This window comes from Neoarius graeffei, chromosome 7 (assembly GCF_027579695.1).
Source record: "Neoarius graeffei isolate fNeoGra1 chromosome 7, fNeoGra1.pri, whole genome shotgun sequence".
Lineage (NCBI taxonomy): Eukaryota > Metazoa > Chordata > Actinopteri > Siluriformes > Ariidae > Neoarius > Neoarius graeffei.
In genome coordinates, this window is record NC_083575.1 from 95,609,370 (window position 1) to 95,636,262 (window position 26,893).

General features: G+C 45.2%; 1 pseudogene; it reads left to right on the forward strand.

Moving 5' to 3' along the window:
• Positions 1–874: 874 nt before the first annotated feature.
• Positions 875–21,969, forward strand: LOC132888955 (myosin regulatory light polypeptide 9-like; annotated as a pseudogene).
• Positions 21,970–26,893: the final 4,924 nt, after the last annotated feature.

Genomic DNA, 26,893 nt, shown 5'->3' on the forward strand with positions numbered 1-26,893 from the left:
AAGCAACCAAACAACTTCATCCATACAATTCAAGCCCCATAATTACTCATGCCCAAAAAAGAGCATTTTCCACACATTATATAGCCGTTCACGAAAACGACAGACGTATTTCAACACACTCGTTTTAACAGGGACCGCTGCAAAAAGTTTTATGAGTCAAAAGATAATTGTCCGCAAGCACCGTTGCCTCCGACAGGGTTTTAACATCACGCTCATTTAAATAAGTTACCAGACGTTCTGGCAAACAATTTTTTAGCTCCTCAATCAATATGAGCTCAGTAAGGCCCTCGAACGTGTCAACCTTACTAACATCACACCAGCGTTTAAAGAACACTTCTTTTTCACGGCCAAATTCAACCACTGCCTGACCAGACTTAATTTTATGATTCCTAAACTTTTGCCTATAGGCTTCAGGAACAAGTTCATAGATGCGCATTACAGCTGCTTTTATAGTATCATAATTTAAACTGGCTTCAACAGAGAGAGTAGATAAAGCCTCAAGACCTTTTCCAGAAAGCTTGCTTTGCAAAACTAAAGCCCAGTCTACATCAGGCCACTTGTGCGATTTAGCTATGCACTCAAACGCATTAAACCATGCCTCAACATCCGTCTCCCGAAACTGAGATACCAATGGAAGACTTTTGCTGACATTAAACTCATGGCGTTTTGCACCCATGTCAAGCTTGGAAAACTCCACCTCGAGTCTTTTAAGCTGAATCTCTTTTTCAACCTCCAATTGTCTCATGGCCAACTGGTGAGCATAATCCTGCTCTTTGGCAACCAACTGCAACCGCAGTAATTCTAATTTGGTGTGGGCGTCACCACCTGCAGGTAACCCAACATCATCCTCAGGACAATTTTCTGTCTCCGACTCATGAACCTTTACTTGGCCACCGCCACTAGCGCTACTTATCGTTTCTCTCAGAGACTCCTCCGACTCCAAAACATAGGAGACGGCCACATCCCGCAAATGCACCGGTACTCATCCTTAGAAACTTCTGCTCTACCAGAATTTCAATAATGGCCTTTCTCAGGTCAACTAATTTGGACGACATAGACAAGGTAACTCCTAGATGAGCAGCAATATCCGCCAAATCCTGCTTCTTACACTGCATGACCTGTTCTACAGAGTCAAGATTGGATAAAAAAAACTGCAACATCAAAGTCCCCCATCCTGAGTACCAACAAAGTTCACTGACCAATAAATCAACTAAATTACTACCTGACCAGCCTAACTACCTGCGGTCTGTACTCCAACACCTAAGTCTGTTGTAAAAATTGGATCAGAATAGATATCCCGGACGAGCCCCCATTAAATGTTACGGCGCCCCCTAGGGTCCAAAGGACCAGAGCGCCAACATTTATACAACAGACTTAAGTGAGAAAAACAGACTCACACAAACAACAGTTTTAAGGTGCACATTAAATTTTATTAATGCTACACCAACAAAAGCAACCATAGGGGGAAAACGAAGGGTTTACAAATCTAAATGGCGACACCAAATCAAAAGAAAAAAAAAACAACCAAAAAAACCACCACCAATAACAGGAGCTCACAAAAACTCCTCAAATTACAAAATAGGGGATGGTGTCACCATTAACTAAACATAGGGCAATGTGGCTAACAGAAAAACTAATGTATGCCAAAAAATGTACACCCCGGGGCAGATCTACGTAAACCTCACCCAATGCCCCCCCCAGGAGCTTAAAACAAGATAAGCCAAAAATAACAATATACACAACATAACTAAGAATTTCTAAACCTAACACAAGACAACCAAAGATAACCAAAAACAAACCACAAACAAGGGCGCTACCACCACCCTAGCCAAAAACGCAATAAACAAAGAAACATGGGGACTTAAATAGTGCTAGCAATTGGAAGGGGACTGGTTGCTGGGTAAACGGAGATAAGTGGAAAACTGGATCCAGGTGCGCTGATCTGTAAGGAAAATGGTAAGTAGAACCTGAAGAGGGAGACAAAGCACAACACACACATAACAAAACACAAAATAGCAGGCCTGCATACACAAACAGAAAAAGAAACAAACGAAGTCGTAACATATATATATATATATATATATATATATATATATATATATATATATATATATATATACCCTATAATTCAGTAACCTTTAGCAACAAAAACTTGAACTAAACGTTTTCTGTATGAATTTTAGTCTCTTACTTTGTTTTGCAGAAATTTTGGCCTACTCTTCTTTACAGCATTAAGGTTTGAGACTATTTGTTTATGCAGAGCTCTTTGAAGATCTTGCCACAGCATCTCAAGGAGTTGATGTCTCAACTTGGACTTGGCAATTCCAACATCTTCACTGATATCTTTTTTTAGCCTTTCAGTTGAAAATTTTTGGTGTGCTTGGGATCTTCCTTCTTCATGACCCAATTTTAGCCCAGCTTAAAGCTCATAGGCAACGGTTTTAATTTTATGCACATTTGAAACTTTATATGTTAAAAAATCCTCTGTAATTTTCTTCTGGTCCCAAGAAGTATTGTTAATAAGTAATAATTAAAATAAGTTAGCGCGGATTGCGGCAAATTTCTGTCGGCTATTTCCATGACCACTCGGTGCGTGACATCATTTAAGCCAAACAAATCGCTTGAGTTGAGTCCACTTCCATGTATTTTCATTGCCGTTCGGCTTGAGTGTAGACGTGTGTTCAGGAATTTCCACACACACACAAAAAAAAATGCCTTATTGTTGTGCAGTGAACTGTAACAATGGGGCCAGTTCAGGAAGAAGTTTTTACTGTTTTCCAAAAGAGGCAGGGGCGGTTCTAGGTGCGGGGCCACAGGGGCCGTGGCCCCGCCTCTAATTTGATTGGCCCCTGAAGTGCCCCTGTTCTGTCAATCAACTGGCGAGAAGAACAACCGGAGAATTCAATAATCACTGGTGCAGTTCCACCCACAAACTGTTGGTGGCAGTGTGCTTGCTAGCGATGTTAAGTTGTAATTTGTTTGGTAAGATAGCAATAGCTTTGACCTGTTTATTCGAAGCTCAAGATTTTGTGTTAATCTTAACTATTGTGTTTGGCAGATATAGGGACAGAGAGAGCATGAAAAGAAAGACGCAGGGAATTCAGCAGTTTCTTATCAAAAGAAAAAACTGAAAGTGAGGGTTTAAACGAGGGCAGCACAAGTACGCAGGCACCAGTGCCACAGGACGGTCAACAACTGCAGTAGCAGTCTGCTAGCCCAAGCCCCTCTTCACCAGGTCAGAGAAAACATGATGTAGTAGGCAAAACCAGATGACTACAAATAATACAATGTATTGTACCGGTATTTCTGGAAATGGTATTAATTGAGATTGCATAGAGGAGAAATGCACAGTTTTAGGGTCTACTTTAGTTCTAGACTTGTATGTAGTTCAACTTTAGCTGTAATAGTAACCCTCTAGGTAATGATGCCATGTTGTATGGGTGTAATGTACTTAATTGCATTTTATTTATTAAAATAACTAAATTGGTAGTTGTCAGATGGCATTTTGAATAGAAATACGGGTTATTTATTTTGTGACATATTTCTGTATTAGCTCTATCGGATGGTGCAGGTTCAAATGATGAAAGGATTTGGATGAATTTGCCAGGCGTTTTAGCTCAAAGCATGGCAATCGGATAATTCTTCTTTTCTGAAGTGTGTGTGTGTGTGTGAGAGAGAGAGAGAGAGAGAGAGAGAATGAGTGTGTGTGTGTGTGTGTGAGAGAGAGAGAGAGAGAGAGAATGAGATGTTGTTGCACCTACAGTTAAAAGCTGTTGCTCCTCTGTTATCCTATGTGCTCCTATCCTATATGTTGTTGATTATGTTTTATCTGCCCTTTATGCACACAGAATGAATAAAAAAAGAATTATTACAAACGTTACTGATTCATAATGTTTTAAGTTTGAAAAAGGGTACTGAATTATTCATTTGTGTGCTTGGATAGTAGCGTAGAAGTAGATGTTCTTTATTGTCAGTATACAAGTACAGTGAGATGCCGTTTGGAAGAGCCCACAGATGCCAAGAAGCAGTATACTGTAGAAGAGTAAGTTTTACAAATAAGCAATATAGGTATGATGTATAACAGTATGCAATCCACTAAACAAAATATACAAATCAGGTTGGTAGCCTTTACCACTGGATAAAGATGGTGGCGACACTGTTGGCCCCTGAAGGTTACATATGGCCCCATAGTGGCCCCTGTTTCAGAAAAATTCTAGAACTGCCACTAAAAAGAGGAGAAGAGGAGGAGAGAGTGGATTGTGCGTGTGAAGCGAGAGGATTGGCAGCTGGGTAAATACGCAGTTCTGTGCTCCAATCACTTCAAGGAGGATTAATTGATTCAGTTTTGAAGAAAAACCCAACTGTTGGAGAGTTTAGGTGTCAGTGTTGGACAGAGAAGGCTCAAACCTGATGCTGTTCCAACAAAATTCGAGCACAAAAGCAAGCAGTCAAAGAAGAAACGGACCAGCAATGCTCAAGCAAAAAGGTGCCATGGAACAGACAGGAGAGGAGATCAAATGCGCGCAAACCACAGTTTATTTATAATAGGGGAAATGGGAGTTGGGAGAATGCATGTGGGTGAAGTCCAGTGGCAGGAGAACTGAGAGGCAGGGATGGCAGGTGGTGATGTCTGAGGTCTCCCATCCAAGTACTGACCAGGCCCAACCCTGCTTAGCAGCAGAGATGAGACAGGACCAGGCGTAGTCAGAGAGGTGTGGCTGTAGGGCTGATAGCGCTAGGGTTACAGGCAGTCTCCCAGCCAACAGTTCCTCAGCAGGCAGGAGAAAGAGAGCAGGCTGGAACACAGAGTCACAAAACAGGTAGCAGGATAGGAGGCAGAAATGCAGGGTCAGGTTACCAGGGCAGAAGAGTAGGGCTCCAGGCAGGGTTGCTCACACCAGGCAGATGGAGAGACAGGCGAGCAGCAGGGCCGGGCAAGCTGGAGATCAGGCGAAGGTACAGGAGGGGCAGGCAAGAGGCAGAGTCAGCAGAACAGAAGGCAGAATCAGGTTACCGGGGCTGGAGAGCAGACAGAGTCAGACAGAACAGGAAATCTTCAGGAGTCAGAGTAGTGGGAACACAGAGCAGGTTATCAGGCTGAGAGTTGCAGACGATCTGACACAGGAGCTAAGGAGAACTGCAGCTTAAATACACACAGGGGGAGAGCAGGTGATCGGCAACAGCCAATGACAGTCACTGAAAGATAATAAGAGGAAGTGAGTGCGGGCGTGGCCGGTAATGCTGAGTGGAGATGTTACCTGAAGAGAGAAGCCCACAGGTAGGACCATGACAGAACCCCCCCTCAAGGGACGGCTCCAGAAGTCCCTAGCCACAGATCACCAAAGACGGGTGGGAGGAGGGGGAATACCGGTGGAGGATTAGAACTTCTCAGACTGGTCAGTGTCCATAGCCTCCGCACCCTCTTCACTGTCAGAAGAATCGTCATCCAGGGACCCCCGCCCAGGATTCGGTTCGGTGTCAGGCTCAGGCGCTGGAGCAGGGTCAGGGTCCGGAAGTGGATCTGCACGGTGAGAACCCCTACGTCGGCCCCGTCGGATGGAGGGCTGGTCGGGGTGTAGCCGATGGAAGTCGGCGATGAGGGCCGGATCCAGAATCCTTCCAGCAGGAACCCACATCCTCTCCTCAGGACCATAGCCCTCCCAATCCACCACGTATTGGAGGCCCCTGCCCCTGCGTCGTGACTTCAGCAGTCACTGGACGGAGTAGACCGGGCCACCGTCGATGAGACGAGGAGGAGGAGCAGCTGGGACCAGCGGGCTCTCATGCACTGGCTTGATCTTAGAGACGTGGAAGGTGGGGTGCACTCTCATGGACTTGGGCAGTCGAAGCCGGACAGCAGACTGGCTGATTATCCTCTGGATAGGGAAAGGTCCGACGAACCGAGGTGCTAGCTTACGAGACTCCACTTGGAGGGGCAGGTCCTTGGCAGATAGCCACACCTTCTGGCCCACCCGGTAGGTGGGCGCACGTGTCCTCCGCCGGTTGGTGCCAGTAGAGTAGCTGGTGACTGACTTGAGGAGTGCAGCACGGGCTTGAGACCAGGTGCAGCGGCATCAGTGTGCATAGGTGAGGGCAGCTGGGCAGATGACCTCTCCCTCCTGGCTGGGGAATAGGGGTGGTTGGTAGCCATACACGCAGTGGAATGGGGACAGCCCGGTGGCTGAGCTGGTGAGGGAGTTGTGGGAGTATTCCACCCACAGCAGGTGCTCGCACCAGGCCCTAGGGTTGCGTGACGCCATGCACCTAAGTGCCTTCTCCAACTCCTGGTTCATCCGTTCTGACTGGCCATTGGACTGGGGTCAGAATCCAGAGGTGAGGCTGGCGGTGGCCCCGAGTAGGTGACAGAACTCCTTCCAAAAAGAGGAGGTGAATTGCGGCCCCCAGTCCGAAACGATGTCCTTGGGCAGCCCATGGATGCGAAAGACATGTTGCAAGATGATCTGGGCAGTCTCCTTGGCTGATGGTAGTTTAGGGAGGGGAACAAAGTGAGCCATTTTGCTAAAGCGGTCCACGATGGTGAGTATGACCGTCATCCCGTTAGAAGGGGGTAGACCCGTAACAAAATCCAGGGAGATTTGGGACCAGGGTCACATTGGCATGGGCAGAGGCTGGAGCAAACCAGCAGGAGGCTGGCTGGAGGACTTATTTTGGTTACAGGTAGGGCAGGCTCGGACGAAATCTCACACATCCCTGCCCATAGTAGGCCACCAGAACCGTTGGGTGAGCAGGTGGTAGGTGCAAGTGGAACCAGGGTGGCAGGCTAGACGGGAGTCGTGTCCCCATTGTATAACCTGGGATCGCAGGTCTGCAGGAACGAAGAGGCGACTTGCGAGGCATGCACTGGGGCTGGGTTGGTCACGGAGGGCTTCCCGCACTCTTTCTTTGATGTCCCAGGTCAGCGCAGCAACGATACAGGGGTCAGGCAGGATGGGAGCCGGGTCCTTGGAGGGGGCATCACCCTTCTGGAACTGGCGGGAGAGTGCATCAGGCTTGGTGTTGCGAGATCCAGGCCGGTACGAAAGGGTGAAATTAAATCGGGTGAAAAAGAGAGCCCAGTGGGCCTGTCTGGGGTTGAGTCATTTGGCGGTGCGGATGTATTCTAGATTCTTATGGTCAGTCCAGACCAGGAATGGGACTACGCATCCCTCCAGCCAGTGGCGCCATTCCTCCAGGGCGAGCCTGACCGCCAGCAGTTCCTGATTGCCTACGTCGTAATTGCGTTCGGCCAGCAACAGCCGGCGGGAGAAGAATGCACAAGGGTGGAGCTTGTTGTCCTCCGCAGACCTCTGTGAAAGCACTGCCCTGACTCCCACATCCGAGGCGTCCACCTCAACGATGAATTGCCGCTCCTCATCAGGCAGCCGGAGGACGGGAGCAGTGGTGAACTGAGCCTTGAGGGTGGCAAAGGCTTCGTTGGCGGCCGGAGTCCAGGTGAAGGACTGTTTGGTGCTGGTCAAGGCGGTGAGGGGTGATGCAATGGTGCTGTAATTACGAATGAATTTCCTGTAGAAATTTGCGAAGCCCAGGAACTGCTGAAGCTGCTTCCTGCTCTCTGGTACTGGCCATGAAGTAACTGCAGAGACTTTGGCAGGGTCCATCTGGATGCTCCCTTCTGCCACGATGTACCCCAGGAACCCCACAGACTTAGCGTGAAACTCACACTTCTCTGCCTTGACGAAGAGGGAGTTTTCCAGGAGACGACGGAGCACTTGCTGGACATGCTGGGTGTGTTCGGACAGGGTTTTAGAGAAGATCAGGATGTCGTCGAGGTAAACGAACACGAACTTGTTCAACATATCTCGCAGGACATCATTCACCAGAGCCTGGAATACGCTGGCGCGTTGGTAAGGCCAAACGGCATCACCCGGTATTCATAGTGACCGGTGGGGGTGTTGAACGCGGTCTTCCACTCGTCTCCTTCCCTTATCCACACCAGGTGGTAGGCATTCCGGAGATCGAGTTTGGTGAAGACCGTGGCTCCCTGGAGCAGCTCAAAGGCGGAGGTAAGCAGTGGGAGAGGGTATCGGTTCTTGACGGTGATGTCATTGAGACCCCTGTAATCGATGCAGGGGTGCAGGGATCCATCCTTCTTTTCCACGAAGAAGAACCCAGCATCGGCGGGAGAAGAGGATGGACGGATAAGGCCGGCAGCCAGAGAGTCACTGATGTAGGTCTCCATAGCCTTCCTTTCCGGGGCAGACAGAGAGTAGAGATGACCCTTGGGTGGTGCAGTGCCTGGGAGGAGATCAATGGCGCAGTCGTAGGGCCAGTGAGGAGGCAAGGAAGTGGCCTTGGTTTTACTGAATACCTCCTGAAGGCTGTGATAACACGCTGGGACATTAGTGAGGTCGAGGGCAGAGCTGGCAGGTGGAGTACAGGTGTTTAGGATGGCAGCTCGTAAGCAGGTCCAATGGCAGTCCTTGCCCCATTCTCTTATCTCTCCAGTGGCCCAGTCGAGATGAGGACTGTGCTGGCGGAGCCATGGATAGCCCAGGATGAGAGGTTGGCCGGGGGAATGGAGCAGGTGAAATTGGATGGTTTTGTGGTGGTTGCCTGACAGAGTCATCGGAACAGGGGCAGTGACGCAGGTGACGGTGCCAAGGAGATGGCCATCCAGTGCCCTGGCTGGAACGGGAGAGGATAGGTGGTGGCTTTGCAGGCCCAACTGGCGCGCAAGCTCAGTGTCCATGATGTTAGCCTCAGCGCCAGAGTCAAACAGGGTGGCCAGGGTTGCCAGGGTGTGGGTGGAATCCGACAGATGAAGGCAAACTTGGAGCATAGGTTTCTGGCTGGTGGAGGATTGGAGGATCATTGAACCCAACCGGGCCCCTCCTATGCCCAGTGAGCTCTGGCTTCTCCATGCGGTGATGACTGGCTGAGACCGGTGGGCCCTCTCTCGTCGACGGGTCTGGACCTGGTGGTCAATGCAGACGGCCAGGGCGATGGCCTCGTCGAGTGTCGACAGTTGCTCGTACGAGACCAATTCATCCTTCATGTAGTCGGCCAGGCTGTGCAGAAAGGCGTCCACCAGCGCCTGCATGTTCCACTTGCTGCGCCGGGCCAAGGTCCGGAAATCGATCGAGTAGTCAGCCACTGTATGTCTGCCTTGGCGAATACTTATCAGTCCTCCGGATGCCTCTACTGATGACGAGCCCGGGTCGAAGACCTTAATCATCTCTGCAGCAAACAGGGAGAAGGAGGCACACGCTGGTGTCCGGCGTTCATACTCAGCAGTCCCCCACAGGCGGGCGTGGCCAGTCAGATGAGTGATGACAAAGGCCACCTTCATGAAGGTTCTGGGCTGTAGGTCGAAGATCAACCGGCAGCTGGTCAGGAAGGCACGGACTTGGGAGGGGTCACTGTCAAAACGCTCCGGACTGCCGACCTTGGGTTCCGGGGCATCGAGTGCAGCAGGAGCACCTCCCGGAGGCCCAGGGGGTGCTAGGGCGGTGAGCAGCTGGAGTGCTTGGTCCAGTTGTTGTTGCTGCCCATGCTGGATCAGGGCTGTGACGTCAGCAGACATCCTCTTTGGTGCGCTGCACCCGGTCTAGGGCAGAGGGTTTGGGCGCTGACTCCATGCTGGTCAGATCGTTCTGTCATGGAACAGACAGGAGAGGAAATCAAATGCGCTCAAACCACAGTTTATTTATAATAGGGGAAAGGGGAGTTGGGAGAATGTGTGTGGGTGAAGTCCAGTGGCAGGAGAACTGAGAGGCAGGGATGGCTGGTGGTGATGTCTGAGGTCTCCCATCCAAGTACTGACCAGGCCCAACCCTGCTTAGCAGCAGAGATGAGACGGGACCAGGCGTAGTCAGAGAGGTGTGGCTGTAGGGCTGATAGCACTAGGGTTACAGGCAGTCTCCCAGCCAACAGTTCCTCAGCAGGCAGGAGATAGAGAGCAGGCTGGAACACAGAGTCACAAAACAGGTAGCAGGATAGGAGGCAGAAATGCAGGGTCAGGTTACCAGGGCAGAAGAGTAGGGCTCCAGGCAGGGTTGCTCACACCAGGCAGATGGAGAGGCAGGCGAGCAGCAGGGCCGGGCGAGCTGGAGATCAGGCGAAGGTACAGGAGGGGCAGGCAAGAGGCAGAGTCGGCAGAACAGAAGGCAGAATCAGGTTACCGGGGCTGGAGAGCAGACAGAGTCAGACAGAACAGGAAATCTTCAGGAGTCAGAGTAGTGGGAACACAGAGCAGGTTATCAGGCTGAGAGTTGCAGACGATCTGACACAGGAGCTAAGGAGAACTGCAGCTTAAATACACACAGGGGGAGAGCAGGTGATCGGCAACAGCCAATGACAGTCACTGAAAGATAATAAGAGGAAGTGAGTGCGGGCGTGGCCGGTAATGCTGAGTGGAGATGTTACCTGAAGAGAGAAGCCCACAGGTAGGACCATGACAAAAGGAGAAGATTGGAGGTAAACATTTTTACCTTTGTGTGCAATTTTTCAAGTAAAGAATCTTGATGGATCCTGTACAATCATTGTGTAAATGAGACAAAAGGGATAGTTTGTCATGGCTACCTGCCAGAATGCTAACATGCTATTGAGGTTTTTCACCCACATGACCAAGTCATGTGATGCATCGTTAGGCTGCCATTTTGAACGTCATGGCTCGAATCAGTTTGAATGCGAGGAAGGCGACAAACGAAAAACATAAAAGAAAAAGGAGCGAGATGCAGAAAACACCTTCACTATCCAGCGACGTAGGGCATTTACAGGGTGAGCAGAGGGAGAGGTATTTGCAAAAATTGAGGTTAGCAGGCTTAGAGAACGACATTTCCCTGCTTCCACCAGGATTGTTCACTGACGTACGGAAGTACACGAAGCCCTCGTCTTTACCTGACTTCGGCCCACATGATCTGTATACCTATGTCGTTAAAAACCCATCGCCATACACAGGTATTGATCTGAAAGCATATAAGAGTTTGGATGCCTACAAATATTTTGTGTCAGGCTGGGTAACATGCCTACATCAGTGGGTCGTCCCTGGAGCCAGTGGTCGCCATCTTATTACAGCTAAGGTTTGTTCACATTTTCATTTACTTTCGGTCCTCAGGACAAACAAAATGTTATTAAATGTCATTGAAATAACTTCTTAGACTGTTGAGACATGGCCCATTATAAATTTGCTGTTACCAGGCATTGACCAAGAACTGTATTATTAGGGTCGGTGTCTGTGTTGTAGCAGTGTACTAGCAGCTAGCTGTTAGCACTAGCTAATGTCAACAACATAGTACCTAGTATGTTACTGTAGCAATGTTTACGTTCAGTCATTTGGATGACTGTTAAAACCTTTCAGTCTCAAGTTTTTCCTTTACTGTATTTACTAGTTTACTGTAATTATGATCCGGCAGCTATTTACACCGGATCCAATGTAAATAGCTGCCGGAGCGCGCTCCGGCTTGCTCCCCCTCAAATTAAGCAGTGTGCTCAAGCCGGAGTGCGCTGCTTAATTTGAGGGGGAGCAAGCCGGAGCGTGCTCCGGAACCTTGGCCGGAGCGCTCCGGGAGCAAGCCGGAGCATGCTGCTTAATTTGAGGGGGAGCAAGCCTGAGCGCATGCCGGAACCTTGGCTGGAGCACTCCGGGAGCAAGCCGGAGCGCGATGATTAATTTGAGGGGGAGCAAGCCGGAGCGCGCTCCGGCAGCTATTTACACTGGATCCGGTGTAAATAGCTGCCGGATCATAATTACAGTAAACTAGTAAATACAGTAAAGGAAAAACTTGAGACTGAAAGGTTTTAACAGTCATCCAAATGACTGAACGTAAACATTGCTACAGTAACATTCTAGCTACTATGTTGTTGACATTAGCTAGCTTGACCTTCAAAATGGTGGACACCGGGGCATCATGTGACCCTGTGACGTCAGGTGAAATACCTCCATTGACTAACATGTGGGTGGTAAAAGAGAGCAACTGGACTTGCTTGAAGATTCTTGAAGACGTTTCACCTCTCATCCGAAAGGCTTCTTCAGTTCTGTCTGACTAATAAGGATTATCAGGTATTTATCCTCTCATGGACAAAAAGCAATCCTAAGGTGTCGTTGAGCCATCCTGTTGGTGTGGGTCACTGGGGGCTGGGTGTGAACAGCCTCGAGAGTCATTAGGGTGATCGGTGGATTGCTGGTTCTCTCTGTCTTCCTGTGAGTCACTGAAAACAGCTGGGTTTTGGTGTGCATTCAGTTGTCTGGGAAGTGTGCCAAGGACTGCATTGTAGATGGCTTGGTTTGCAAGTAAACACAGAGCTAATCCCAGTCTGTTTGGCTTAAATGATGTCATGACGACGGCCCCCTGGTGGACAAAGTGCACATAAGTGAGATGTAAACAAACCTTCGGAAATTGGGTAAAACAGTATATTTTAAGCATTTTATTCAATTTTAGGGTGCAAATTAGACACCAGGAAGATTGAATTCGCTTCTTCGGTCATTCTTCTAGACAATAAAGTTGATATTCTACATTTCACCTCTGACTGTTGCCTATGACCTTTAAGCTGCTGGACAGATAGCCTCACATTTATCTCCAAAATATTCTGGTATAAAGTGGAGTTCATTGCTGTCTCAGTGACTACATGTTTCCCAGGCCCTGTGGCTGCAAAACAAGCCCAAGTTATCACCCCTCCACCAACATGACTGACAATAAGTATGAAGTGTTGTGGTGATATATTGGGCATGATGCATGATGACCAACCATCACCTTAGTCACAAGGATATTGTTCCAGAATTTTTGTGCTTTTTTCATATGTAATTTTACAAACCTTAATCTTGCTGCCATATTCTTTTTGAAGGGAAGGGGCTTTTTCCAAGCCACCCTTCCATGAAAGCCATACTTGTTCAATTTTTTCTGATTGTGCCATCATGAACATAAACATTTAATGTGCTTACAGATGCCTGTCAGTCACATGATGTAGCTCTTGGGTTTTTTATTTTTTACATCTCTGAGCTTTAAGCGGTCTGACCTTGGACTGAATTTGCTGGGATACCCACTCCTGGGAAGATTGGTAATGGCCTTGAAGGGTATCCATTTGTAAACAATCCTTCTCATTGTAGAATGGTGAATTTCAAATTGTTTGGAGATAGCCTTATAACTCTTCCCAGACTGATGAGCAGCGACAATTGCTTCTGTTGCCCCTTTTCCACCAAAGCAGTTCCAGGGCTGGTTCGGGGCCAGTGCTTAGTTTGGAACCGGGTTTTCTGTTTCCACTGACAAAGAACTGGCTCTGGGGCCAGAAAAACCGGTTCCAGGCTAGCACCAACTCTCTGCTGGTCCAGAGGAAAGAACCGCTTATGTCAGCGGGGGGGCGGAGTTGTTAAGACCAACAACAATAACAAGACCACGAAAGATCGACATTTTTAAGTGACGAGAAGCTGCAGCTGTACAAATACGAAGTCATCCATTATTATTATTGTTGTTGTTGTTGCTGCTGCTGCTGCTTCCATGTTGTTTTTGCTTCGATATTCGCGCCAAGGTTTATGCAAACGTAGCGACGTAACTGACATATATAGCGACGTAATGACGTATACAGTGACGTAACTGACGTATACAGCGACGTAATGACGTAGCTCCGCAAGCTATGGAAAAGCAAACTGGTTCTCAGCTGGCTCGCAAGTTGAACGAGTTGTGAACCAGCACCAGCACTGGCTCCGAACCAGCCCTGGAACTGATTTGGTGGAAAAGGGGTATCTGAGGTCAGGGCTGACGTCCTTTCTTCTTGGCATGATGTAAACACATATTTCAGAACACCAAACTGCCAAAATTTCTGCTTTTATAGAGGTAGTCACACCTCTTGATGATCAACCAATCTTGTGCATTTCTTTAGTAATACCCGATTCCCTTAATGTTTATAGAACCAGGTGTATTTATATTTTCCCATCTGGTTTCGAAATGTTGGTTTACTCTTTGGGAAAAAATGACTACATATTGAAATCTGTTGTGTTTTTCCTTGTTAGCAGAGGTTATTTGTTTGTTTATAGAAGTTGGTGAGGCGCACACACAAGTGTTATTTAGGTTCTGATAAATCAAAACATAGAATTGAAGAAAGTTGTACTTTCTTTTTTCCCCATGACTGTACATCATTCATATCAAGATTAGTGACCCCGTTCCAGGAGCAACCATGCAAGCTCAAGCCATTGCACTACCTTCACCATGCTTGACCGATAAGTTTGTATATTTTGGATCATTAGCAGATTATTCCTTTCTCCACACTTTGGCCTTTCCATTACTTTGACTGAGGTTAATCTTGGTTCCAGAACCTTTGTGGCAAATCTCTGTATTTCCTTGCAAATTCCAATCTGCCCTTCTGATTCTTACTGCTGATGAGTGGTTTGCATCTTGGGATGTGGCCTCTATATTTCTGCTCTCAAAGTCTTCTTCAAACAGTGGATTGTGAAACCTTCACCCCTGCCCTGTGGAGGTTGGTGGTGAAGTCACTGACTGTTCTTTTTTAGTTTTTCTTCATGGCTTTCTCAGTTTTCTGTCATCAACTGCTATTGTTTTTCTTGGTCGACCTGTTCGATGTCTGGTTGTTAGTACACCAGTGTTTTTTTTTTTTTTGGGGGGGGGTGGTTCCAGGACATTCCACATTGCTGTATTGGCTCTGTTCAATGCTTGTGCAATGGCTCTAATTGATTTCCCCCCTTTTCTCGACTTATACAACATTCTGAAACATTCAGAGCTATGAATCATTTAAACAATCAGTCCAACAGGGCACAGCTTGGCAACAAGAAACTCCTGCCAGTATTAGATTGTTTAACACATCTAGGTGTGACTAACAGGAAATGAAAGCTGAATATTTGTTTTATCTCAAACCCAAATGTCTTCAGTGTATAGCAAAAATAAAACTATTGGCCTTGCCCTTCCAATACTTTCAGAGGGGACTGTATATTCATTTATGTTTTCTTTTTTCAGCTTTCTGTTAAGAAAATATGAAATGTTTATGGAAGGAATATCAAGTATCAGTGCTTTGTAAATGTCAGGATGGAAAAAGTTTCACAATGAGAACTAATTTTTAGCTCATCGTCCATCCATAATTTACAAAAATCACTACTCCTCCTACAGAATTGATCAAATTTTGATCAAACTCGCATACAATGTTCCCCAGGTGGGTGTGCATAAAATTTGTCAAGACGGTGGCGCCACCTGTCATATTTATGATTTTATGGGCATCTGAAATTTCTGGGTGATTCGTCACATTAAACACTACGCTTTGTAAACTGCAGTGATGTTTTCACTGAAACTCATGCAGAAGACCTATTCCAACAAGAATTGTTTGCCAGGTAGCACCACCTGCCATGGATGAGGCTACAGAAGGGTCACGTGAAATTTCACAAAAATCGCTACTCCTCCTACAGAAGTGATCAGATTTTGATTAAACTCATATTGAATGTTCCCCAGGTGGGTGTGTATAAAAGTTGTCAAGATGGTGGCACCACCTCATCTCATCTCATCTCATTATCTCTAGCCACTTTATCCTGTTCTACAGGGTCGCAGGCAAGCTGGAGCCTATCCCAGCTGACTACGGGCAAAAGGCGGGGTACACCCTGGACAAGTCGCCAGGTCATCACAGGGCTGACACATAGACACAGACAACCATTCACACTCACATTCACACCTACGGTCAATTTAGAGTCACCAGTTAACCTAACCTGCATGTCTTTGGACTGTGGGGGAAACCGGAGCACCCGGAGGAAACCCACGCGGACACGGGGAGAACATGCAAACTCCGCACAGAAAGGCCCTCGCCGGCCACGGGGCTCGAACCCGGACCTTCTTGCTGTGAGGCGACAGCGCTAACCACTACACCACCGTGCCGCCCCTGGTGGCACCACCTGTCATATTTAAAATTTTATGGGCAGTTGAAAATTTTGGTTGACTTGTCACACTAAATAATACTGTTCATAAACTGCTGGGATGTTTTCACTGAAACTCACCCAGAAGACTCCAAAGATATATTCCAACAAGAATTGTTCACCAGGTGGTGCCACCTGCCATGGATGCAGCTACACATGGGTCATATGCAATTTCACAAAAAATTGCTACTCCTCCTACAGGATTGATCGGATTTCAAACTCACACATGACAACAGTGGCCAGTGTGAGCTACAGCCTCATTGAGGTGATTTTGTATGGAATTATCTCTGGGCTGTGGAGTTTTCTTTAATAATTTCTTAAACTATTTTAACAAGTTGTTGTCTTCATTCATTGATGTCTCTAGGAGCAAGGTCATTAAAGTGATACACAAATGCCCTGCACTCCATTGTTTTGCTGTACTGCCAACACTGGATAATGATGATGGTAGTGTATACGCGTTCTGAGAAAAAGTCATGAATTCTGATCTGACTGTTCCGATTCTGACAATACCCCTGCAATCCTCCCACCTACTAACTGGATCCCATCCCTTCCCTAATGGTCTACATCAACTCACAGGACCTCTTCCCCTTCATTTAATTTATTATGAATGACTCCATAACATCTGATCATGTACAGACTGCTTTCAAGACAGGGTAATTCTCATCCTGAAGAAATCCAGCCTGGAAACCTCAGACATCAGCAATTACTGACCGGTATCGACTTTTCTTTGTCTAAAATCCTTGAATGTGCTGTCTACAGACAACTGTCTCTCTACCTCACTCAGAATAACCTCCAAGATCCTAAGCAGCCTGGTTTCAAAATGACACACTACACAGAAACTGCTCTAGTGGTTGTCACCGAGAATTGTCAAGCCACTATCCTCTCTTGGTGAGCTCTGGTAAATCTTCTCAGACAGCCATGGCCCAAAAATTAGAAAAGCAGCCTCAGGCCCAAAGGGTTGCTGGTTTGATTCTGGAATGTCAGGAAAATGTGGGGGAAGTGAATGAATAGCACTTTCCCCTCCCTCTTTAGCAAGGCACCTAATCCTCAGTTGCTCCCTGAGCACTGTAGCATAGTTGTGCACCGCTCTGGCTATGTGTGTGTGCTCATATCTCACTTGTATGCACAGGCATTTGTTCACTGCTTCAAAGGAGGTATTTTGCTGTGCTGTAGTATACATGTGACAAAATAAAGGCTGCTGCTTCTTCTCATAATCCCTGCTATGCTCATGAAACAGACTGTGTACAAATGGAGGAAATTCAAGACCATTGTTACCCTCCCCAGGAGTGGTTGACCAACAAAGAGCACTCCAAGAGCAAGGCGTGTAATAGTCAGTGAGGTCACAAAGGACCCCAGGGTAACTTCTAAGCAACTGAAGGCCTCTCTCACATTGGCTAATGTTAATGTTCATGAGTCCACCATCAGGAGAACACTGAACAACAATGGTGTGCATGACAGGGTTGCAATGAGAAAGTCACTGCTCTCCAAAAAGAACATTGCTGCTCATCTGCAGTTTGCTAAAGATCATGTGGACAAGCCAGAAGGCTACTGGAAAAATGTTTTGTGGACGGATGAGACCAAAATAAAACTTTTTGGTTTAAATGAGAAGCATTATGTTTGGAGAAAGGAAAACACCACATTCCAGCATAAGAACCTTATCTCATCTGTGAAACATGGTGGTGGTAGTATCATGGTTTGGGCCTGTTTTGCTGCATCTGGGCCAGGATGGCTTGCCATCATTGCTGGAACAATGAATTCTGAATTATACCAGCGAACTCTAAAGGAAAATGTCAGAACATCTGTCCATGAACTGAATCTCAAGAGAAGGTGGGTCATGCAGCAAGACAACGACCCTCAGCAGACAAGTCGTTCTACCAAAGAATGGTTAAAGAAGAATAAAGTGAATGTTTTGGAATGGCGAAGTCAAAGTCCTGACCTTAATCCAATCGAAATGTTGTGGAAGGACCTGAAGTGAGCAGTTCATGTGAGGAAACCCACCAACATCCCAGAGTTGAAGCTGTTCTGTATGGAGGAATGGGCTAAAATTCCTCCAAGCCGGTGTGCAGGACTGATCAACAGTTACCGGAAATGTTTAGTTGCAGTTATTGGGGATCACAATATTGGGGAGCACAAGGGGATCACACCAGATACTGAAAGCAAAGGTTCACATACTTTTGCCACTCACAGATATGTAATATTGGATCATTTTCTTCAATAAATAAATGACCAAGTATAATATTTTTGTCTCATTTGTTTAACTGGGTTCTCTTTATCTACTTTTAGGACTTGTGTGAAAATCTGATGATGTTTTAGGCCATATTTATGCATAAATATAGAACATTCTAAAGGGTTCACAAACTTTCAAGCACCACTGTATCCTTCTCACCTCATATTGCTAAATATAAATGATCAGACAGGTTTTTCCTTTACAACTTCAGGAGAATTCAGTCATTAATATCCACAGATCCTATGCAGTTGCTTTCATTGCCATACTGGACTACAGCAACTCGCTCCTGGTCTTTCCCATGCCATTCACCTTCTGCAACTGATCCAGAATGCAGCAGCACTACTTCTCATTAACCTCCCTAAGTTCTCCCACACCACCCTGTTGCTACTCTCCCACAACTGGCTTCCTGTAGCTGCCTGCATCAGATTTAAAACACTAATGTTTGCCTACAAATGCAAAAAAGGACCAGTCTACCTTAAAGCATTTATCACACTTCACTCTGCACCATGCTCCCTCCAAGCCTCGAGCATTGCTCAATTGGATCCACCGCCTCTAAGGGTAAAAGGAAGACCTGCATCAAGACTCTTCTCTGTCCTGGCACCCAGGCAGTTGACTGAACACAAAAGAACTACAGTTGTGGTCAGTAGTTTACATACATGGACATGAATATCATTGAAATACTGGGTTTTCAATGGGCTGGACTGGACTGGACATTGGGTCTACAAGAGGCTGGCAAAAGGAATATTCATTAAACATCTTTTCTGAAGATCCCAGATGCATCTGTTCTTTTGTGTTCTTTTTGTGTTCTTGTTTTCTTTTCTGATCTGAGAATATTCCATTTTGTATTTTGAGAAAAGTGGTTAGGTTTTACATGATTATGAGATAAGTCAAGTAAACTATTAAAAAAGTAAAAGAGATTGATCTGAGATTTTTTTTTCATATATTTTGGCAGCTCTTTTTGCACCTCACAATAGAACCTATCCTGAAAAAGAGTTTTTGTTCAAAGAATTCCTCAAATTTTTTTTGGTGTCCAACATGCCAACATCAATATCTCCAGAGAAATGCTGGACTGTGGACACAGGATTGGGTTGAGTCAGAGGTGCCGGCATCCAAATTAGGATAAAGTGTCATTTTAGCCATATTTGTGACCTTTGACAAATTGCTGCCTGTTACCTGTTTGGCCAGTTTCTTTGTCTGGTGTGACGACATATGTTGGTGTACCTGTTAAAGGTGTCATTCCACGACAAACCATTTAACACTTGCTCTTTTTGAAATACCATAGGTCACTCCGAGTTGCATATGCATGCTGAACGTGAAAATGTTCTACCCCCATTCCCTGTATTAGCCTATGAAAGAAAATAGATGGAAAAACGAGCAAATCAGAAAAAGCCCTACGAACTTACATCACTTCAAAAATTAGTAGTCATGGCCTCGCCCATAACCCACTGGAGGGAGCGTCACAGTGCTGTTAGCCAATCAGAAGCGATATGTTTACGTCATGAATATTCATGAGTAAGAGCTGAAATCTTGTCATTCTCTCCCCACCCACTCCTCCACCAAATTAGAACAGCCTGAAACAGGAGCACCACAGCATTTTTTCTCACCAAAACCAGCTCACAGGGCATTCATTCATACTAGAGATCACCGCACAATTAATGAAAAAACGATGCAATGACACCTTTAAAAGATAAGAGATTGTTTTCAGGCTGGTAATGAAGGTCAGCCATGCGTTTTTATTTTCTGAGTCTGGTTAAGAAGTAAAAACTGCATAAGATTTAGAGTTTTTAATTAAGTCATCAGTTTCAAGTCAAGTCAGTTTATTTGTGTTGTGCTTTTAACAGACATTGTCGCAAACCAGCATTACAGAAAACTAAAAGCTTTAAATATATTAACTAATTTTATCCATCATAAAATTATTTGTCCCTCTTATTAACTCTAAGCGTTAAAGAGTTTCAAAGAATAAGTTTAAGAGCTAAATGATATTATGTGATTTATTTATGGTCATGCCAAGCTGGTAAAAGAGACGACTTGGGTGTGACATTACACATTATGTATTATGGTTCAGTCTGGACTGAGTGATTAAGACACAGTCAATGGTGAGAGCACTGGTCGTGTTTAGCTGGCTTAGTGTGTCAGCTGTTTCTAAGCGGTTGTGTCTCAGCATTTTTTTTTTCAGCTGGACGTAGAATTGCACAGTATTAATGGATAGATACTGTGTGTTTGTATTCCAAAGCGATTTATTATGCTACGATAATTGCCTTTTAATATTCTTGTATTAGCATATCATTAATAAGCTTAGTTTTTTTTTAAAGATTTTTTTGGGGCTTTTTTCACCTTTATTGGATAGGACAGTGTAGAGACAGGAAATGAGTGGGAGAGAGATGGGGAGGGATCGGGAAATTACCTCAGGTTGGAATCAAACCCGGGTCACCGGATTTATGGTATGGCGCCTTATCCACCTGAGCCATGATGCCCCGAGGTGATGCATTTGTAAGTGTCGTTACATTGCCCTTTATTAAAATTATTATTTTTTAATTTATGGATTCATTATGAAGTGTGGGTGGCACGGTGGTGTAGTGGTTAGCGCTGTCGCCTCACAGCAAGAAGGTCCGGGTTCGAGCCCCGTGGCCGGCGAGGACCTTTCTGTGTGGAGCTTGCATGTTCTCCCCGTGTCCGCATGGGTTTCCTCCGGGTGCTCCGGTTTCCCCCACAGTCCAAAGACATGCAGGTTAGGTTAACTGGTGACTCTAAATTGACCGTAGGTGTGATTGCGAGTGTGAATGGTTGTCTGTGTCTATGTGTCAGCCCTGTGATGACCTGGCGACTTGTCCAGGGTGTACCCCGCCTTTCGCCCGTAGTCAGCTGGGATAGGCTCCAGCTTGCCTGCGACCCTGTAGAAGGATAAAGCGGCTAGAGATAATGAGAATGGGGATGATGGGATTATGAAGTGTCGATCTAAGTTTCAAAATCAATTTTAAAGGTTTCTTTTTTATCATTTTCTATTCTTTCATTATTCTAGTACTATTCTTACACTGGTAAAGTTTTATTACTACTACTACTATTAAGGTTTAATTATTTTTAGCAAATTATTGTTTTTCAGTTTCAAAAAAGAAAGAAGAAAAAAGAAGAGAAAAACAATTAAATAAGAACTAAGGGAGTTTCCTGGAGTGAGACCGAGGTTCACTGTGAAATCACTGCCACAACACTGAGGTTAAAGATCTTCAGCCAAAATATCTTCCGCCAAGCATGCCAAGGGAAAGACAATGAAGAAGCACCCCCACAGGGTGATTTCTATCATCTTTGCCAGTCCTACATCTAAGAGTTTAGAGCATTGTTCAACACAATCAACCAGAACTGTGGTGGCTTCATTGATGAGGAGGATCTTCGTGACATGCCTGCTTATCTTGGGAAGCACTCCTCAGGTGAATACCTAGCATAATGAGTGAAGCTGCAGGTCTGATCAACTGGACCCTGTTCTTCACCATATTTAGAGAGCAAGTCGATGGCACTGAACCTGAGAAGGTCGCAAGGAACGCCTTGACCTCATCTGACAAGGAAGGCTCAGGCTTTATCCATGAGGACCATCTTTACAAGCTCCTGACTACCATGGATGACCATTTCACAGACACAGAGGTCAGTGAGCTTTTCCATGAGACACCAATTGACAAGAAAGGAAACTTTACTTACAGAGTTCACCCACATCCTTAAACATGGTGCCAAAGATGAAGAATTCATCTGCATTACAGTGACAAGAGACCTGTCCCACTGTATGAACCACAGGCAAAATCTGGTGACCTGTCAGGTGCAGCTCAGTGCTAAGGACATCTACAGGGGATGGACCATGCTGTCCTGGGATTCACTGATCAGAGAGACATGATGTGCACTGATTGAGGTTTCTGAGCTTCTGCTCCATGTGAATGCCCTGGAATACAATACTCATACTACTTTCTAAAAATGTAAATGGGTTTTGGTGTAGGATGATACTTTTTAATTTCAATTATTGAATAATTTTATAGTCATCTAAGTGTTGAGTCCTCTGCTGAACCCAGGTGCAGAGTACACTACTGTACATAAAGCAGGTAAGGCAGGAATTTTCCTCCATCTGATTGGTATTATGAAGGGTTTTTTTTCTCTTGCACCTGGGGAATGAGTGGACTAAATTAACAGTTTTTTTCCCTTTTAATCTTATGCTTATATTGTATTGGATCATACTCACAGTATATGTTTAAAATATTGTATCTCCATACAACACACATTTCATTTGATACTCGAAATAAATGATCATAATTCTGTTTTTAAAGAAGGTTGTTTTAGTTATCCAATATTGATCAATGTGGTTTAAGAAATCATAAAGCCAGAAAAAGCCAGATGATGATGACAACATTAGCCAAAGACTTGGACTTTCCCCAAAAAAGGTAAAGAGTTGAATCTGAGAATTGGATTGGGTTACAACTGGATTGAACAAGACATCATCATCATTGTTGTTACTCTTTGAAACTTAACCTCATGAGTCTGAAGACTCTGACCACCCACAGTGGCCATGAATCCATCATTTGAATTCAGAGTATTCCCTCATCAGTCTAAGAATCTGCCACTTGTCCATTTCCATTGTTCTTTCGGTCCTTGTCCATCTGTCATTCCTTCCCTTTGCTTGCCATAGGAACCATAAACAATGTACATTTTTTGTCGTGTTGAGTTGTCCATTTGCACATAATGGTCTAGCCACTCGAGATGTCTTTCTTGGTACTCGTAGACTGTTGTGTCAGTAAGTCTTTGTATGTCTTCACTGGAATGTATGAAGGCATAGTCCCAGTTCCCTGCCGCTCTCTCAGCTTCAGACCTGCCTATGGGTGGTGCTTTACATCACTTGAAGTCTCATCATTTTATTTTCTGTAGCAGCAGTACCCAATCAACCTCTAGCTCGTCCATAATGCCAGTACTCAAATCCCATGTGACTGTATCATACATCAAACCTTGATCTAATGAAGATAACCACATTGTTCCCTCTTGTCTTGAGCTTCACTCAGTGGTCTGTGAGTACTTTTTTCAGTTCTGCAAATTTTCCTACAGCTGATGCAATGCAATGTTTAACAAATTTCTTGGGGTCTGGAAAACTGGAAAATATGGTATCAAGGTATTTAAAAACTCAGTGGCATTAGTGATGTTAACATTGTCAAGTTTAACCAGACTTTTAGTTCTTGTATCATCCTTATTTCCACTGAAGACCATCATTTGTGTTTTCTTTCAGCTGAGCATGAGCAGGTGTTGCAGTGATACTAATGCCATACAAGCTAGGACCGCCACTGATTTTGACCCAACTTGCCCTCACAAGGCTGTTGGGACATACCAGAACTGTTGTGGCACTATGATATTAATCAAGGGTATAGTGAACTGCTCTCTAAAATAATTCTCATCATCAAATTTTCCTGAGTAATACTACACTGGTGTGTTTTTTCTATGCACTTAGATGAAGATGGCCATCCTATATCTGTTACACTCATGATGAGTCCTGGGTATGACTTTAAACTGCAACCATTGGTGAGTCTCAGGTCTGGGAGGACTTGAGTATTGGGGAATGTGGAGTTACCCCTTAATCACCATTGCTCCCAGGTCCACTATGACCCGGAGTGGTAGCACCTACCTGGGTTCCACCTATGGGTTAAATAGTACATCACCAATAAGGTGCTGGCAGCAGGGTGCTTTTCGGTGCAATGTGGCAGATGAACCCAACAGGGTCAATGACACACCACTGGATGGCATGCAGAAGAGCCACTCAAATGGCCAACAGATGGCATCACTCAGCAAGTCAGTTGTCACTGTGGGGCAACTTCTATACTTGTCAGGACCGTGGCACTTTTGTGCACCACTTGGCATCAGGTCTGGAGGTCCAGAGAGACAACATGATGGGGGCACGACATTGTTTGTCTTACCTTACAATTCCTCAGTGGCAATGAATTTTGTAATTACCTCTAGGGACTGAATAACAATGTGGTTGATTTCAGTGATAAATCCTCACCATGCATACTTAACTCAATATTATTATTTTTTCTGGCTCTGGCTCTGGCTCTGGGGTGCTCTTGTCAAAATAGTTTTGTAACATTTCTCTGCTGGGAAACCCCAAGGTTTTTACATTTAAGAGATCATGAGAAAATAATCAATGCCATGTTCAATGTTCTAGGAGATGTGAGGCAGAAGGTAGACTGTAAGCTGTTGTGAAAGCCTTGGGTCAACCTGGTCCAGGTATATTCTCCCATGACTTTAGTTCCTTAACCAGTTAAACAGCCAAAAGCTCTTTGCTCTGTCAATTCCATAAAGAACTACTGATGTCCTGGTTTCAGGGCAAATTGACTCACTACTCCAGAAAATATGCTGGCTTCATATGTCTCAGAGGAAGCATGTGCTAGCCTCTCCTTCCTCATGTGGTAGCTATTGCATGATAGGTGAGAGGTAGCCAGTGGGTATTGGCAAATAACCAAACTGTGGAGGTGGCAGCACACAAGTCAATGCCTTTAAACATCACTGAAATAAACACAATACTGGAAGGAAGATTGGGCAATACCTGAGCACTTGAGCAAATGAATAATTGAGCACACCCATATAGCACGCTGCACCACCACAATGGAGAATTCTGATTGGTCAGAAGTTTTTACAGCTCCAACATTAGTGTAAATGCAAATCATATGTTTATGTACTTGTTACACAGGTTAATTATTGTACTCATTCTAATATGGTATGGTTTCTATAGTAACAGATCATTCATTGGGACTTGTAAGGCAGTTGTTGAAGGCTAATAATAACTGGATAAACAAATGTGTTATTTAACAAAGCAAAAGTTGTAGAACCATTTATATTTTTAAGTTTGTAGAAGGAGTCTCCACCAGTGTCAGTGATTCATAACAGAGTTTTCAGCCACAGGAAAGTCTTCGAGACAGAGGAGTTTCTACTTTCTTGGAAACATAACAAAGTGGCTTTTTTGTCTCAATACCTTTTACATACAGAAGTGTCATTCCATAATATTAACCAAGAGGAAATAAAAGAGAGGCTGATGAGGGAACAACTGTCTGTAGTCTTGCTGATTTTCCACAACATTAAATGTAACTCTAAGTAGATAAAAACTGGCATGCTTGTTCTTTAACAAATAAAAATTGTAAGACAAAAAAGGCAAATTTGAAATCATGCAACAATACCAAATATGCTGCAAACATCTTACCTGGATGAAAAGATGGCAAAAGGCCATTCATCAAAAAGGAGACACCCAAAAGATCCCGGATCCAGCAACAAAGTTATGTCTTCAGAGGAAAGCAAAACAGAGCTTTCTGGAATGAAAATGAGTGCAGTCCAACAGGAAAACACCACCACCACCAAGTGTATATATAGGAATGTTTTTCATCTTCAGGCACTGGGGAACTTGTCAAGATTCAGGAGACGATGGATGGAGCAAAGAACAGCGAGAATCTTGGGAAGAACCTGATAAAATCTGTTAAAAATTAAAAATATTTCAGCAGGACAAAGACCCCAAGCCAAGGCCAAATGAATTGCTAGGAACAAGGTAGATAAGATAAGATAGCCTTTTATTATGTTCTGGAGTGGACAAGTCAAAATCCTTCCCATCCCAGTACTGGGACCTAGTCTCCCCAGGCAGTCTCCTGTCCCAGTACTAACCAGGTATTGGGCAGAGCCAACGTCCATTTCTGTAGCCCTCTGCCATTACATAGCTAGGGTTAGAGTGGGGGGTTAGTCCTCGGATAGTCCTCTGATAACAGAGGAAGTTTGACTCCCTACTCACATCTGTATTGCGGCGCCTCGGCAGATGGAAGTAGTTGCCATTTTTATGATGATGTTTGGTGTGACTCAACTGCGAGTAGAATTTGTGATCTCCCAGTTGAGAGGTGGACATGCTTTCCCCCCAAGATGGTCACACCCTGTTCGGCTGTGGTTGCATGGGCTCGCGACAGTTATGGTTTTTTAAATCATAATACACTGCCTAGAAAGTTAGTAATAACTCTCAGTAAGTTTGTATATAGTCGCCAGCACTTGCTGGAATTACGATCATCCAGTGAGTTTGGCTTCGTAGACATGACTACTCAGGAGTGTTTGCGGAGCCTCAGAGTGCTACGGCAAGACCCAGAAGCCTGTGGTGCAGCAGACTCCCCTAGTAGCATAAGCCAATGGAGGAGCAAGTGGAGGCAGTGTGACCGAAGGTGGAAGCGCTGTTGTCAGGGGGGGCTAACAGCAAAGCTAAAAGCTAACCCCTATAAAACACCGCTTCCATCCATCTTCCTCACTAACGTTCACTCCCTGGAGAACAAAATGGATCATCTGCAGCTGGAATTAACATCAAAACGAGAGATGAGGAACTGCTGTGCTATAATTCTGACAGAGACATAGCTTAACTCCTCAATCCCAGACAATGTTGTTAGCATCGAGGGGCTAGCTACATTTCATGCCGACAGGAGCTGCACACTAAGCGATAAATTCCAAGGGGGTGGTTTGTGTATTTATATCAAAAACAGTTGGTGTAAAAATGCTAAGTTTGTCTTGAGCCATTGTTCACTGGACATTGAGCTTCTGACTGTAAACTGTAGACCATTTCTATCTGCCCAGGGAGTTTACTTTAGTTTCCATCACTGCTGTGTACATGCCCCCCAATGCTAACACAAAGGAGGCTATGAGTGTCAGTGGGTTGCAATCCACTCACACTGAGAGCTTTTTCACTGTGGCTGGGGATTTTAACCAGGCCAATATGACAACAGTTCTCCCTCATTTTCACCAGCATGTGGATTGTGCAACCATGGTTGCAC